Consider the following 12,822-nt stretch of genomic DNA (forward strand, 5'->3'; position numbering starts at 1 on the left):
TGTATGAATTGAAATATATTTAAGCTTATTTTATATCACATCAAGTCCTGGTACCCTTGGTAGTTCTTAATAAAAATAACGTTTTTAAAATGCTGTTTAAAAAATATATTTGACTTTGAAAAAATAATTTCATTATGAAATCTCATCCACCAGAATTTTCTCCGTAAACAAGTAATAAAAATCATTTTTGTTTTGTTTTAAAATTCATTGCAAAATATTAAAAGACATGGAAGATATTCACATCAATAATTTAAAAAAAAAAGAAAAGAAAAACATGCATGGCGTAAATCACAGTAAATTTTCCCTGCCGAGGAAAACTTGGAAGCAAGGGATTGGACAAGAATGCACAGAGTGGAATTTGGATATGGCTGACCTGCTGAACCATGAGAAGTGGACTGTGAACTTGTATAATATCAGAAAACATATGACCCCTGGACGAGGAAAAAGTGACGTTAAATGAATTGAAGAAGAAAATCTTCAAACAATATTATGTACAATTTCGGGCAATGATGTGTTAGCAAGGCTAATATTTTCTTCTTTTTCTTTCATCTTAATCCTGGGCTATTGCGAGGTCTGTAATGACAAATTGTTGCCTCCATGTTATATGATCACTGCTTGAATGAAAGTCGTTTTTGCACAGGTATTTGTGAAGGCCACTGCCCATATCATCATCGGCCTTCCAGTCGGTCACTTCCCATCGACTTCTAAAAAAAAAAAAAAAAACATGACCTATTGACTTTGCTTTCTCTTATTTTCTTCATTTGAGTATTAGAAGCAGGGCTAGACATCTATAAATATAAATCTCACCTGTATGTTTAAATGTATGTATGTATGTATGTATGTATGTATGCCTTTCACAAGATCTGTATCGTTTTGAAGCAACTTACCGGATGACAAATATTGAAACATCGGCCCAAAACATTAATTCCTTCACTCTCAACTGGGCACTTTTCTACAAGGAGAGGTCGCTTTTTCGTCGATATTTTCGGAAATAATCCCCTCTTTTCAATTGACTAGCCTTAATTCGCCACTTCCGGTTTTGCGATGGACGTAACGGCAAAGACGTCACGTTTTTTGATTTTTATGTTATTTTCCCCTTTCGTGGTATGGACTCAACCTGCCACTTGTATTTATTTATTTTATTTTTTTGCTCAACACACACCTCGGGACACCCGGGCAACGCCGGACACTCAGGCTAGTTAAAAAAATAAATCTTGATGTTTACAAGCATCGAAAACATTAAAAATTAAATTGAATGAGTACAATTGTCGCTTAGTGAAAGGAATTAGGAGGAAAACGTTACAAGCTGTGAACTTAAGGAGAAGAGTAAAAAAAAAACACATAAATCGGCATAGAAAAAAGGGGAAAAAACGAAAAATAAAAAACTATCTGATTATGGAAATAAATTTGCACTCTCCTTTTGTCAGACAGATTTTTGTGTAATGAGACATATATTTTATGGTTGTGAGACCTCTGCTTTCAGGAGAAACCTGCTTTTTTTTACTTTGGATTCAGAAGAAGCGATTTTTTAAAGAAAGGCTGAGTTCTGCTGATTTAAGATTTGCATAAATACTGAATCTTCCAGTGCTCACAAGTCCACAGCTCCACAGTCGGATCCAGTGTGCCTGAGATTATCAGAGGAGGATCACTGTTATGGGCTCTCTCTCCTCCTCACAGTGTATAGCCATGGCAAGCCCACTCTTCTCAGAGTCCTCCCTTCATTAGTACAAACTTGAATTTTACTGCCTGATGATGGGCAATATCTCTACTTGCCTATTGTCTCCTTTTCAGTGATTTCCTTTTAACCAGGTGTTATCATCCCTCTTTAGTTATAGTAAATAGCAAGGCCTTCTCTGCTGTTCTTTGCACGTTTTCTTTCAATTGCTTAATCTCATTATGAGAGAAACCCAGTTCCTGCTTGAAAATGTGGAGGAGCGTTCAATCAACATATCCTCTCACTCCGACCCCACGTGACTGAAACTTTCCGCCCTTGTTCTTCACATCTCTCAATCAAACTCCCATATCTCCTTTCTTTCCTCTCCCTTGAAGCATCAAGATATGACTCCCAAAGTATTGTTAGCTCTAGTAGGTGGACCACCTTCTTTTTCTCATTCTATATACAATTATAGATCTTTGCACTGTCACTACAATGGGAAAAATAAGAAATCCATCAAGATCTGAAGCAAATCTCCATCTTTTATCAGCTTGCTTCACTCGGTCTCCCGCATGATCCTTTTGACTTTTCTCCTGCTTTTTGAAATTTCACTTTTTTCACTACTTCATTCTGTGTTAGTTTTCTGTCATTGATCATATCCAATTTCTTTTTTAACGCATCACTGAGAACCTGGTTGTGTCTCTATGTAAACCTACTACCCTTTAGACTAAGCTCGCTGTGTTATAGGATGCCCACATTTGTACCTACATTTGAGATGCCCACATTTGTATTTGTATCTTTCACCGACCGCCTAACATGGTTTACTGGTGAAGGTTAACCTGATCAAAAAACTGGTTCTTGCTGGCTCCCACTTCCACCACTTCATCCATGTTAGTTTTCTTTCAACTACCGCTTCTTGCCATGCCAAACATTGACCTTGCTGCACACAACCTCACCAGATGCAATCGACCTTTCTCCTGTTCCTGCTTTCTCACTTCCTTCACTATTGCATTCCTTTTGTCTTTGGCTGAACTAGTGGCAAACGGTTTAAAGTAGTCGCGCGTGTTCGTCCTGTTTGTGTAGATCCCAGAATGTCTCTATGTCTAAGAATTGCTTCTCCTTCATCCACTGCATCTTCTGCCTTCCATCTGCATCCAGTTTTCACAAGTGGTGAATCATCTTTGATTTTGTGATCTTTTGAATACCGTAGCATCATGACGGTCCTCACCTTTCCAGCTTTGTTCTCCTCAATAAGTAATGTTATGGGCAACTCTAGGGGGACTTCTTTACTTCATGCTGAATTGTTAATGCATTTTGGCAATCCCAACCGCATTTTTGTGTAAGCTCTGCACTTCTTTTCAATCATTTCCACTCTGGATTCTGTATAGATCATTAGTGGCCAAAGCGGTCTAGGATAGAGACCAAATTGCAGGCACCATAGCTTGATCTTCTCTGACAACTTGGATCGTTTGATGCTTATAAGTCCTTATATCATTGTGAATCTGCACTTCCCGGCTCCTATCTGATAGGTTACCTTGATATAACCACCCAATACTTTTTACCGGTTCCTCCCTGACAGTCAGGATGGGATCCCCAGCGATTGTAAACCTCTTGATACTTTTTCTGAAGGTGTAACTATGACACTTTTGAACCACCGTAATATCCTCCCTAAAGGCCAATAGTAAAGTTCCTACTCTAGCACCTCTAGACTCTGTTGACTTGAATACCATTTCCATAACTAATACAAACAAAACCACTGGTATTGTGCATCCCGCCGCAATGCCTAATTCAAGTCGTTACCACTCAGTTGTGAACTTGTTGTGAATCTCATTACAAAGTTGTCATAGTAATCCATCATCAATTTTTGAATAACCTCACAGATCCAAAAATATTCCATAGCCAGTATCAACAATTTTTGTGGCACTGATTCATAGACGTTTGCCAAATCTAGCCAGATGATTGGCAGGTTCTTTGCCATCCTGGCATACCTGGTTTCTGAACAGCCTCATCAATATACCCGTTCTTCTGCACAAAGTCAATTACTCGACCTGCAAGTACCTCAAAAATATTTTACCATCAACGTTCAGAAGTGATATTTGATCTCTCCAATGCTTTTAGATTCAGACTCCTTTGGCAGATAAATTTCTGAGAGGCACCAATGCTTCATCACATTCTTTTTCCACATTTATTTCAAAATGATGAAAATCTGCTTTTGAAGCCTAGAGCATCGCTTGTAGAGCTTATAGCTGATGCCAGCATTTCCAGGAGAACTCTTACCTTTCTGCCTTTTTAGCAAACCGTCCACTTGTCTTCTTCATATGATTCTGATATAATAGGACACCTGGTCGAGTTGGATTTTAGCCCTTCAAATGGAAACATCTCCTGCTCTCTCTTTGGATCATTGTGAGTCTTCCAGTTCTTTCTTGGAGCATTCAAGTGTACCAGACCTTCCTTTAAAAAGGGATTTTTGGCAAACAAATGGGTCTTCTAAGAATTCCTCTCTTGTTTTCCTCATTTCCTTTCTGCGCTCAGCTCTCTTCTTTTTCCCTCAAACTTCACAGTGTTTCTTTTCAATTCTTCAAGGATGACTTTCAACCCTCCTTTTTCTCCTTCATCTGCTTTACCATCTCCTCCTCAGTTCTTCCTTCTCTTCTCTCAATCTCTTCTCTAGGCTCCACCTTTCACTCTATTGTTTTCCCTTTGTTTTCATCTATCAACCGCCTCTTCCAGTCCAAGTCTCTCTTTTGCTTTGCCGTACAAGATCTCTGACATCCTTTTCAATTTTCATTCTGGGTCTCCGCTTAATTTTGCAACAATTTTTGACATAGCATCATCAAACTGTCCATATTTAGATTTCTCGCTCACCTTCGGTCAGTTTGTTTTTGGCTTTCGTGCTTCTATTTTTGATACCTTGATTTTCTCAACGGTCGTATGACTCATGATGAGTACGGCCATGCGTAGAGCTCTTTTGATTTATTGTCATTTAATTTTAGTCTTTTGGCTTTAATTTGAACATGAATGAGAAGGGGAACATGTCACTCTCCCCTTGAAAATTGGGGGTGATGGGGCACAATCCCTCTTCTCCCAGGTTGGAACATCCACTCGATTTTTTTCTGATGCTACCTGATTAGGCTGTCTTAATATATCGGCTTCCTGGCCGTAAATATATATATCGGCTTATATATATTGACCATAAATACACTAAACGTTGATGTTGTTGATTTCTTCCTTTCCCTTTGCTAAACTTAATCATGTTCTGCAAAGCTAAAAATACAATTTTTCTTTACAAAATAACCAAATTAAATACCATAAATAAATATATGGGGATATAAAAAACTTGAAGTATAATTTTTTTTATTATCGAGTTTTGTATTTTGTTTTACGGTATGTCAACATTTTTGGGCTATTTAGACCAAAAAATGTTGATATGCCATAAAATATAACAACCAACCCAAACTGTTTAGATTTTTGCTCTGTTTTTTTTTTTTTTTTTTTTTTTTTTTTTTTTGCTATTGATCACTCAAATACATGAAATAAATACATATTGCTCTTTATGATTGGAGAATTCTTTGATTGTTTTCTTTTTATTTACAATTTCCACATCTGTATTATATTTTTTAATTGTGACCATTTAATAAAAGGCAAGCTTGTACACAAAATATTTGTTTGCTAATGCACACATTAATTTTATAAAAAACATAAGACATTATTTTAAAAGAACATTTTAATTAGCAAAGTAATAAAATTTCGAAGCATGCAATTAAATATTTCAATTATAATACATGTATGCATTAATTGAAAACTGAGGTAATTATTGCAATTGTATCAATCTGTCAGTCTGTACTTCCGAGTCTCTCTTCATTTTGTGCATAATGGGTTGGCTGAAAATGTTTGGAAAATGTGTCGCCCAATTAAGAATAAAAAACATGAATGAGCTTAGTTAAGGTATTACCACTTTTTAATCACCCAATCTTCATATGGGGACCACATGAACATTGAAAACAACCCAAAATGAAAAGTGAAACTTTATCTCCGACTAAATTCAATGTGTAATATTTAAATTAATCAGCCTATTGTTCTTATCTTGAGTGTTATTTTCACAACGTTTCGGCCGATGTAACCTTTGACCTTCTTCAGGTGTATATTGTCAATCTTTCTGTCGTACTTGAGAATCCTCACAGAATTTTGAACGGAACCCTTTATTCAATTTACAAGAGGTAGTACGCTCTTGTTCTGGTAGAAGTTCTAAGTAATTTGCAATTGTATTTTGAGTATCGTTCACACTGAGGATTGAACCTTTAACCTTCAGATGAATGTTCCAACTAGAATTTAGCAAGTACTTTAGCCAAAACGCCACGGGGGGGAAACGTTGTGAAAATAACATTCAAGATGAGAACAGTAGTAACAAAAAAAGATCATCCAAATAATATGATCCTCATCTGCAAAACTTCAGGAAGGCAAATTCCATATATTTACTTTTTTGCAAGTCACAAACTTTACAAAAAAGTTTTAAAAACACAAAAATCTCTCTATCCACCTCCAATATCTCCAACTACTATACGTTAAAAAGCAGAAAAGAAACACATGCGATCCAGTAATCATAAAACTAAGAATGTACAATAAATAAACTTAAACTATCAGGATTAATATGCCATTAAAATCAACCGACTGAATTCAAACACGGTATGCGAAGTTCGCAGTTTCCATTTGTAAACACTGTGTCACCACCACTCGAGGGAGTGGACTGACAGAATAGAATCCCTTGGTATCCAGATTGGGAAAGAAACGTCCAATCATTTTCAAAGTATTTACCTTTCTTATGATATTTCTAAGTACTAGAACTGATACTGCAGTTTGGAGGAGCAAACAATAAAAGAGTTAGTCAAGGGCGTCACCAAACAATTGCACGTTACTGCCATCACATCTTACGAATAAATTAACGATTAACAATTTGTGGTTTTCATTTGATAAATATATATCGCAGCTAACAGTATTCTAAAATTTGTAAACAAACAATTTTTTTCCACTCATAGTAGGATGTCAATTAACTCAGATCGTAAAAGTAATTAAATCCAGAAGAATTCATTTTGATTTATAACAATTTGTATATATTATAACAGTGAAATTTCGTGTGTGTGTGTGTGTGTGTGTGTGTGTGTGTGGAACGGTCTCTACCAAACTCCTGTCATTTTTTTATCTGCAGCTTGAAACTTGATATATAGGGCATATTCCGACCTGATTTGTTTTTTAGCTGAAAAAAAATAGTTGTTAAGTTGTGAAAATTGAAAAAAATTAATTTGATTGTGTGGAACGGTCTCTACTAAACTCCTCTGTCAATGTTTGGTCTACAGACTTGAAACTTAATATATATGAGATATTCGGACTTGTGGAACAAATTCGATTTGTTTTTTAGCCAGAAAAAATAGCTGCTAAGGAGTTCAAATTGGAAAATTGGAACTTAGCAGGCATAAGTAAACTTTATGTATACCCTTTACGCATGCGCAAATATGTATTTATACATTGAAGTGCATAATTTGTAAAGTTTTGATATACATGTATCCTTAGGTCAGATGGTAACAAATACTGCTAAGAAAGATATAGGTTTGGTTTCATGACGACAATATAACAGTAATGATATGATAGAGAATTTGCTCTATTTGCATAAATTAAAATATCATATTTTACGAGCATATTTTACGATCGGGGAAACACCGGGTGGCCCGCTAATTTGTTATAAAATTTAATTTTAAAAATTCATTTCATTCCAAATATTACTTAAAAATAAAAAGTGAAACAAAATGAAAGTAAAAAGATTCCCCGGCAAGGCTGGGTACATACAGTTATATGAAAGGAAGAGAGAGAGAAATTATTCCGCCCAAATTGATCAGAAGAGGTTACACATTGCATTGTTATGATGAGTGATCTCATGCATTTATGGCCTGAAAGTCTCATCTGTCTGTTGCAGATATTGACAGTGTGAGACTCTAAGAGAGAAACACTTGTCACGGGCGTGCGTCAGAAGCAGAGATGTGTCACTGAATTCTTTGCAAGAGTGCACTGAGAATGTTGGTGACTATTTAGAAAAAAAGTTCTGAAGCACAAAAAGTCGCTCGTTTTAATGGGAATCTGTTTTCTTCAAGTAGTTTTGGTTGAGTTTATTTTTAAATATGAACGCAAGTTTTTGAAGTATATTAAAATCTATGAAATATAAAAATATGTATTTCCAAAGAACCGGTTCGACTTTTTTGTTTTCAATTTGATAAATTTTATTTGATTTAGATTTGAAATAATTCGAATTTACTTATTCTTTTAGAAATCTGTTGTTTTTATATATTTGAAAGTCTTTTTTTACAAAACTTTCTTGCATTTAAAATAGAAAACATTTTTACATGCAATCATATATATTTTATTTCCAACTAGCAAGCCTCGTGTCCCGGCGCTGCCCAGTATAGAATATAAACGAAAAATTAACTATAAAAAATATTCGTAAAATATTTTAGTTTTTAGAGTGGTGACTGTGTGTATATGGGGGAAGATAGAATGAAACTTAGTTTTTTTTAGGGTTAGTTTAGGATAAAAATTAAAAAAAAAGAAACAGTTTGTTCTGTAATGTGTTGTTCGATAAAATGCGTTAATGGTTGTAATTGGCAGTCTTACTTCGTCAAAAGCGGAAATTTTACCTTGTAATCATTTTTTGTTTGTCAAACTCTTCAGCATAACATTCACAAGTAACAGGAATTGGAACAAATACAGTGAGGACATTGCCAAGGCTGCTACAAAGAACGTGGACTCCCTCTATTCTGCTAGAAAATTACTCTAACCAGAGAGCATCCTACATCTTTACAAAACAACAATTCACATACATGGAGTAGTGTTGTCAGATCTGCGCTGGTGCATCTACAATTAGTCTCTCCGTCTTAAATGGAGTCTAAAAAGAGTCTCAAATCTAACCTGCTACTGTCAGCCAAGTTTCAACCTCTGTTCCATCACCACAATGTCGCCTTTTTTACAAGTACTTTAATGGAATGTGCTCTGATGAGCTCATAGCACTTGTGCCCCTTTGATGAACATACTTAATTTTAGCATTGCTAAAACATCGTTTGTCCGACTAAAATAATCTAAAACAATTTTAAAAAGTACACCCCCCCATTCATAGTTATAACAGAAAATAATTTGGTTAATAAAAAACGAAAAATACCAACACCCCAATTTTCCCGTCCCCAAATGGTCCTAGTATTGAGAAATATAATCAGAAAGGGATATTGTTTGAATGTTTGTTGCTGCTGCTGCCCCTTTTTCTATCTCTCTGTATCTCATTGGGGAGGGTTAATATCAATATTAACAATCTTCAACTTGTAATGAGTTAATTTATTTTATCAAACACTTTGGCAATCAACCAACTATTCTTTTCATTCTATCCACGTTTTGTATTCCTTAATGAATACTGGTTTAGGGATACGATTCAGAGTTAGGCTAAGCTAGGGTTGGTTCATTGACTTTTATCACAATAGAAAGTCGTGTTTCAATTTTTAGTTATCCTGTCTTTCATTTTCAGCCAGGAATATAATCAACATCGTCATGCCATGAAGCAAACTAAACTAAATCATGTTGCTGTTTTTATTATTCCCAAATAATAATTTCGTTTTACAAAGAGAGATGATTCAATAATTGAAATGAAAAACCATTGTTGATTATAAATATGGCCACCTTCAGCAATCTCTGTCAGAATAGAACAGAACTGCACAGAATTCCCTGTGGATTAACAAATTCAAAATCCCAAACGCACTCGATGGCCCAGCCATACTTTTGCATGGAATTATAGCATATTTTGCTGCACCTGTCTCCTATAGAAAAAAAAAGAACAAAACACGAAATCAATAAACAAAATTATTTTTCCTTCAAATTTCAAAAGCACCTATTGCAAGCGAAGACATTTTAAAAAAAAGATGTCCGACAGAAAAGACAGAAATATTAATCGTGAAATCGATAATATTGCACTTGAAGCTGGGGATAATAATCTTGGTCTTATTTTTTTATTATTATTCTTGTTTGCTGGTGATTTTAATCAATTTTTCAATCTGTTTTCTTTTTTTTTTTTTTTGGCTCTTGATATTTATTTTACATTTGCCTGTAATCATTTGTGTGCATAGATATTCTTCACTTCTCTTAAAAGCACAAATCATTGGGAAATCATACGGTTTTTGCGCATCGTTTTGTTTAATTACAATTGTCGGTTGCTTTTAGCATTTAATATCTATCAACTTGTTCTTTCCTAATAAAACAAAGGTATATCATGTCGAATACCTTTCTTGAATTCAAAGGAGTGTTACATTGCGTCTGCTTTTATTGTCGTTAGCCTTGACTGATTCATGCACTTGTGGCCGCACTCTTTAATTGTTACTACGTAACGCAGACTAACATTGATTTAAGTCCTAAAATACCACACAACATTTCTGGGAGTATTTTTTTTACATGGTTATCAAGGCCCGGAAGTCACTCGGGGATAAGGGTTATTGCGTGTACAGTAATCAATGAGAAAGTATCGTAGTAATCGTTAGTAATGGGATTTGATAAAATGTCTTACTTAAGGGGGTGGTTCATTAGGAATTTGTTTATGTTGGACTTGAAGGCATCCAAGTTCTAGTCAGGTGGGAAACAAGCAAACGAAAGAGAGTTCCATAGGCGTTCACTTCTAAGAAATAAGCTTTGTTCATGGAATCGTTGTTTTGATTTAGTCACAGATAAAGAATGGGAAAATTATTGACAGTGGTTTCAGCTAGACGGGTGTTTATCGTGACAGATTGGCGAGAGGGGACCAGAAATTGGAGCTCAGATAAGCACTTGCCATGGAAATAACGATAAAACAAAGACAGGCTTGCAACGTTTCTTCTGTGGGAGAGAGGTTGCAGGGAAGAGAAAGGGGCATCGCCCACTAAGCCACGAAGTTTATTTTTACTCTATCAAGGCAGGATAGGCTGTTTTTAGCAGCTCCTACCCAGATGTGGCAGCAGTACTCCATCATTGGGATCTGTAAAAGAAAGTACCATGTGTTTACTGTCCAATCGATTACAGATGTCTCATATATGGTAGAGAAGGAGGGCAACAAAGTCTTGGTTTCCACAGATTTCCAACCATATTTGAATTTACAATGCTAGCGTGCTACAAGGGCACATGATGGGGTGTCATTACTATACGTTTCTTTCATTCCTCAAGTCTTCTGTGGCGTACATCCTTTAATATACAAAAAAACTTGATCACTGTGCAACACTTAGCAGGCTCCATTTGATATTCGACTCAATTCAAACACTTGTAAAGTATAAACCACAATTATTTCAGAGCTGTAATTTGACACATAATCCAGAGAGTTATAAATCATTGCACATGCAAATTTTCACCTAAATCAGACAATTAAAAGTAGATTAGGGACTTTACTTATTGAACGTACTGGCAAAAAATTTTCTTAAAATAGATAGGTTATGACTGGGTTCTGTTTGATAACAATACTTGTCCTGCTAACTTGTCAATTATGAATTTGAGATTTTCAATGTTACTTTCCTCTGTTAAGATCGGTTTATTTTTTTTTTATTAAATCCGGTGCTTGCCCATAAATTCCTACCTCAAGAAATTTTAAATCATTTTTCTTTAGAGTACCAATTTTCAGTACACCTTTTAAAACTATTGAAAAATATTTATAACATGTAACAGTAGAGCTGTGAGAAACCCTAAAAACAATGCAATGTTTATTTTGTCTTAAATATTTCGAGAATAAATCTCTTCATCAAAGCCAAAAGTTGTTTCATATTAGAAATATTCATATGTGTGTTTATTAAAGTTATTTTGTTCATTATTCTTTCTTGACAACGCGTCGCACACAACAACAATAAACATTAAAGATATTTACTTAACCGAGGCCTTGAGTTTTCTTTCTTTCTTATTTTTTGAAAATTCAAGTGTCCGATTCATTGGTGTGTGCTCCGACATGGATGAGTTTTAATAAGTCAAAATAAAAAGAAAGTCTGTATTTTCTCAAAGATGGTCCTGCTATAGGCTGAAAGTTAGAATTTAATTTAAATAACTAGATATATTTATTTATAAAATATAAATGTATAATTCATTTAAAAACAAATCTGCATTGTGACCGGCCTTTTAACTTATCAACTATTAATTTAACACGTTCACAAAAGAACATGCGTTATATTATAGAAAACAGAACAATAGAATATGAAGTAGATGTCAGGGAAACCTTGGAGGGAAGTACAGCTATTGGCTAATGAATACTTTAACTCACGGAAATAAAATGAATCTGATTGGTTAATTAGCTAAACTAAACATCACGTAGATATATTAAAACAAGGCAATACGAAATTTATGCATTTAAAACAGACGATTACTTACAGGAATAAAACATAGAAGACGTTATGTACCTTAATTGCAAAATATTTTCATAACTTAATAATTAGCTCGACTCATATATTGAGCACTGTTGAAGTAAATACTGGAAACCGATGCATAAAATATATGTAATAAAATTTTATATGGACATATAAAATAATATATATATATATATATATATATATATATATATATATATATATATATAATTCCATGTTATCTCTTTTCTCATTCTATTTGCCCTGTTTTTTTCATTCATTAAAACCTGTTGACTATTAACGTTCTAGAAGTTAAATATCCTTGTGCTTTTTTTTTCTCACAGATGACACAAACAATATTGTCTAGTGCATTTATAACTTTATTTTGTGTCCTATTGTATTTGTGTATCTAATCTATAAAAAAAATGTGGCCTTCATGTAATTAAATAAAGTAATAAGAAGGTTGGTTTTCTTTACCGTGCTAGAAAGTTGCTTGCGCCTGAGAGTATCTTGTACAAGGCCACCATTCGTCCATACATGAAGTATTGCTGACACATTTTTGCTAGTGTATCTGCTACTAGTCTCTCACTCCCAGATAGGTTTAAAAAAAAAATTTTAAAAAAGAGTCACCAATCTAATAGGTCCCGCACTGTCAACTAAATTTCAACCTCTGTCCCTCGATGAAATGTTGCATCTCTGTGCCTATTTTACACGTACATTAATGGAAACTGCTCTGATGAACTTCAAGCCTTTGTATCTCCTTGACATAAATACCACCTAATCCAACAAGCAGCAAAA

Source organism: Euprymna scolopes, chromosome 4 (genome assembly GCF_053919585.1).
Source record: "Euprymna scolopes isolate OS-2025 chromosome 4, ASM5391958v1, whole genome shotgun sequence".
In the NCBI taxonomy this organism is placed as follows: domain Eukaryota; kingdom Metazoa; phylum Mollusca; class Cephalopoda; order Sepiida; family Sepiolidae; genus Euprymna; species Euprymna scolopes.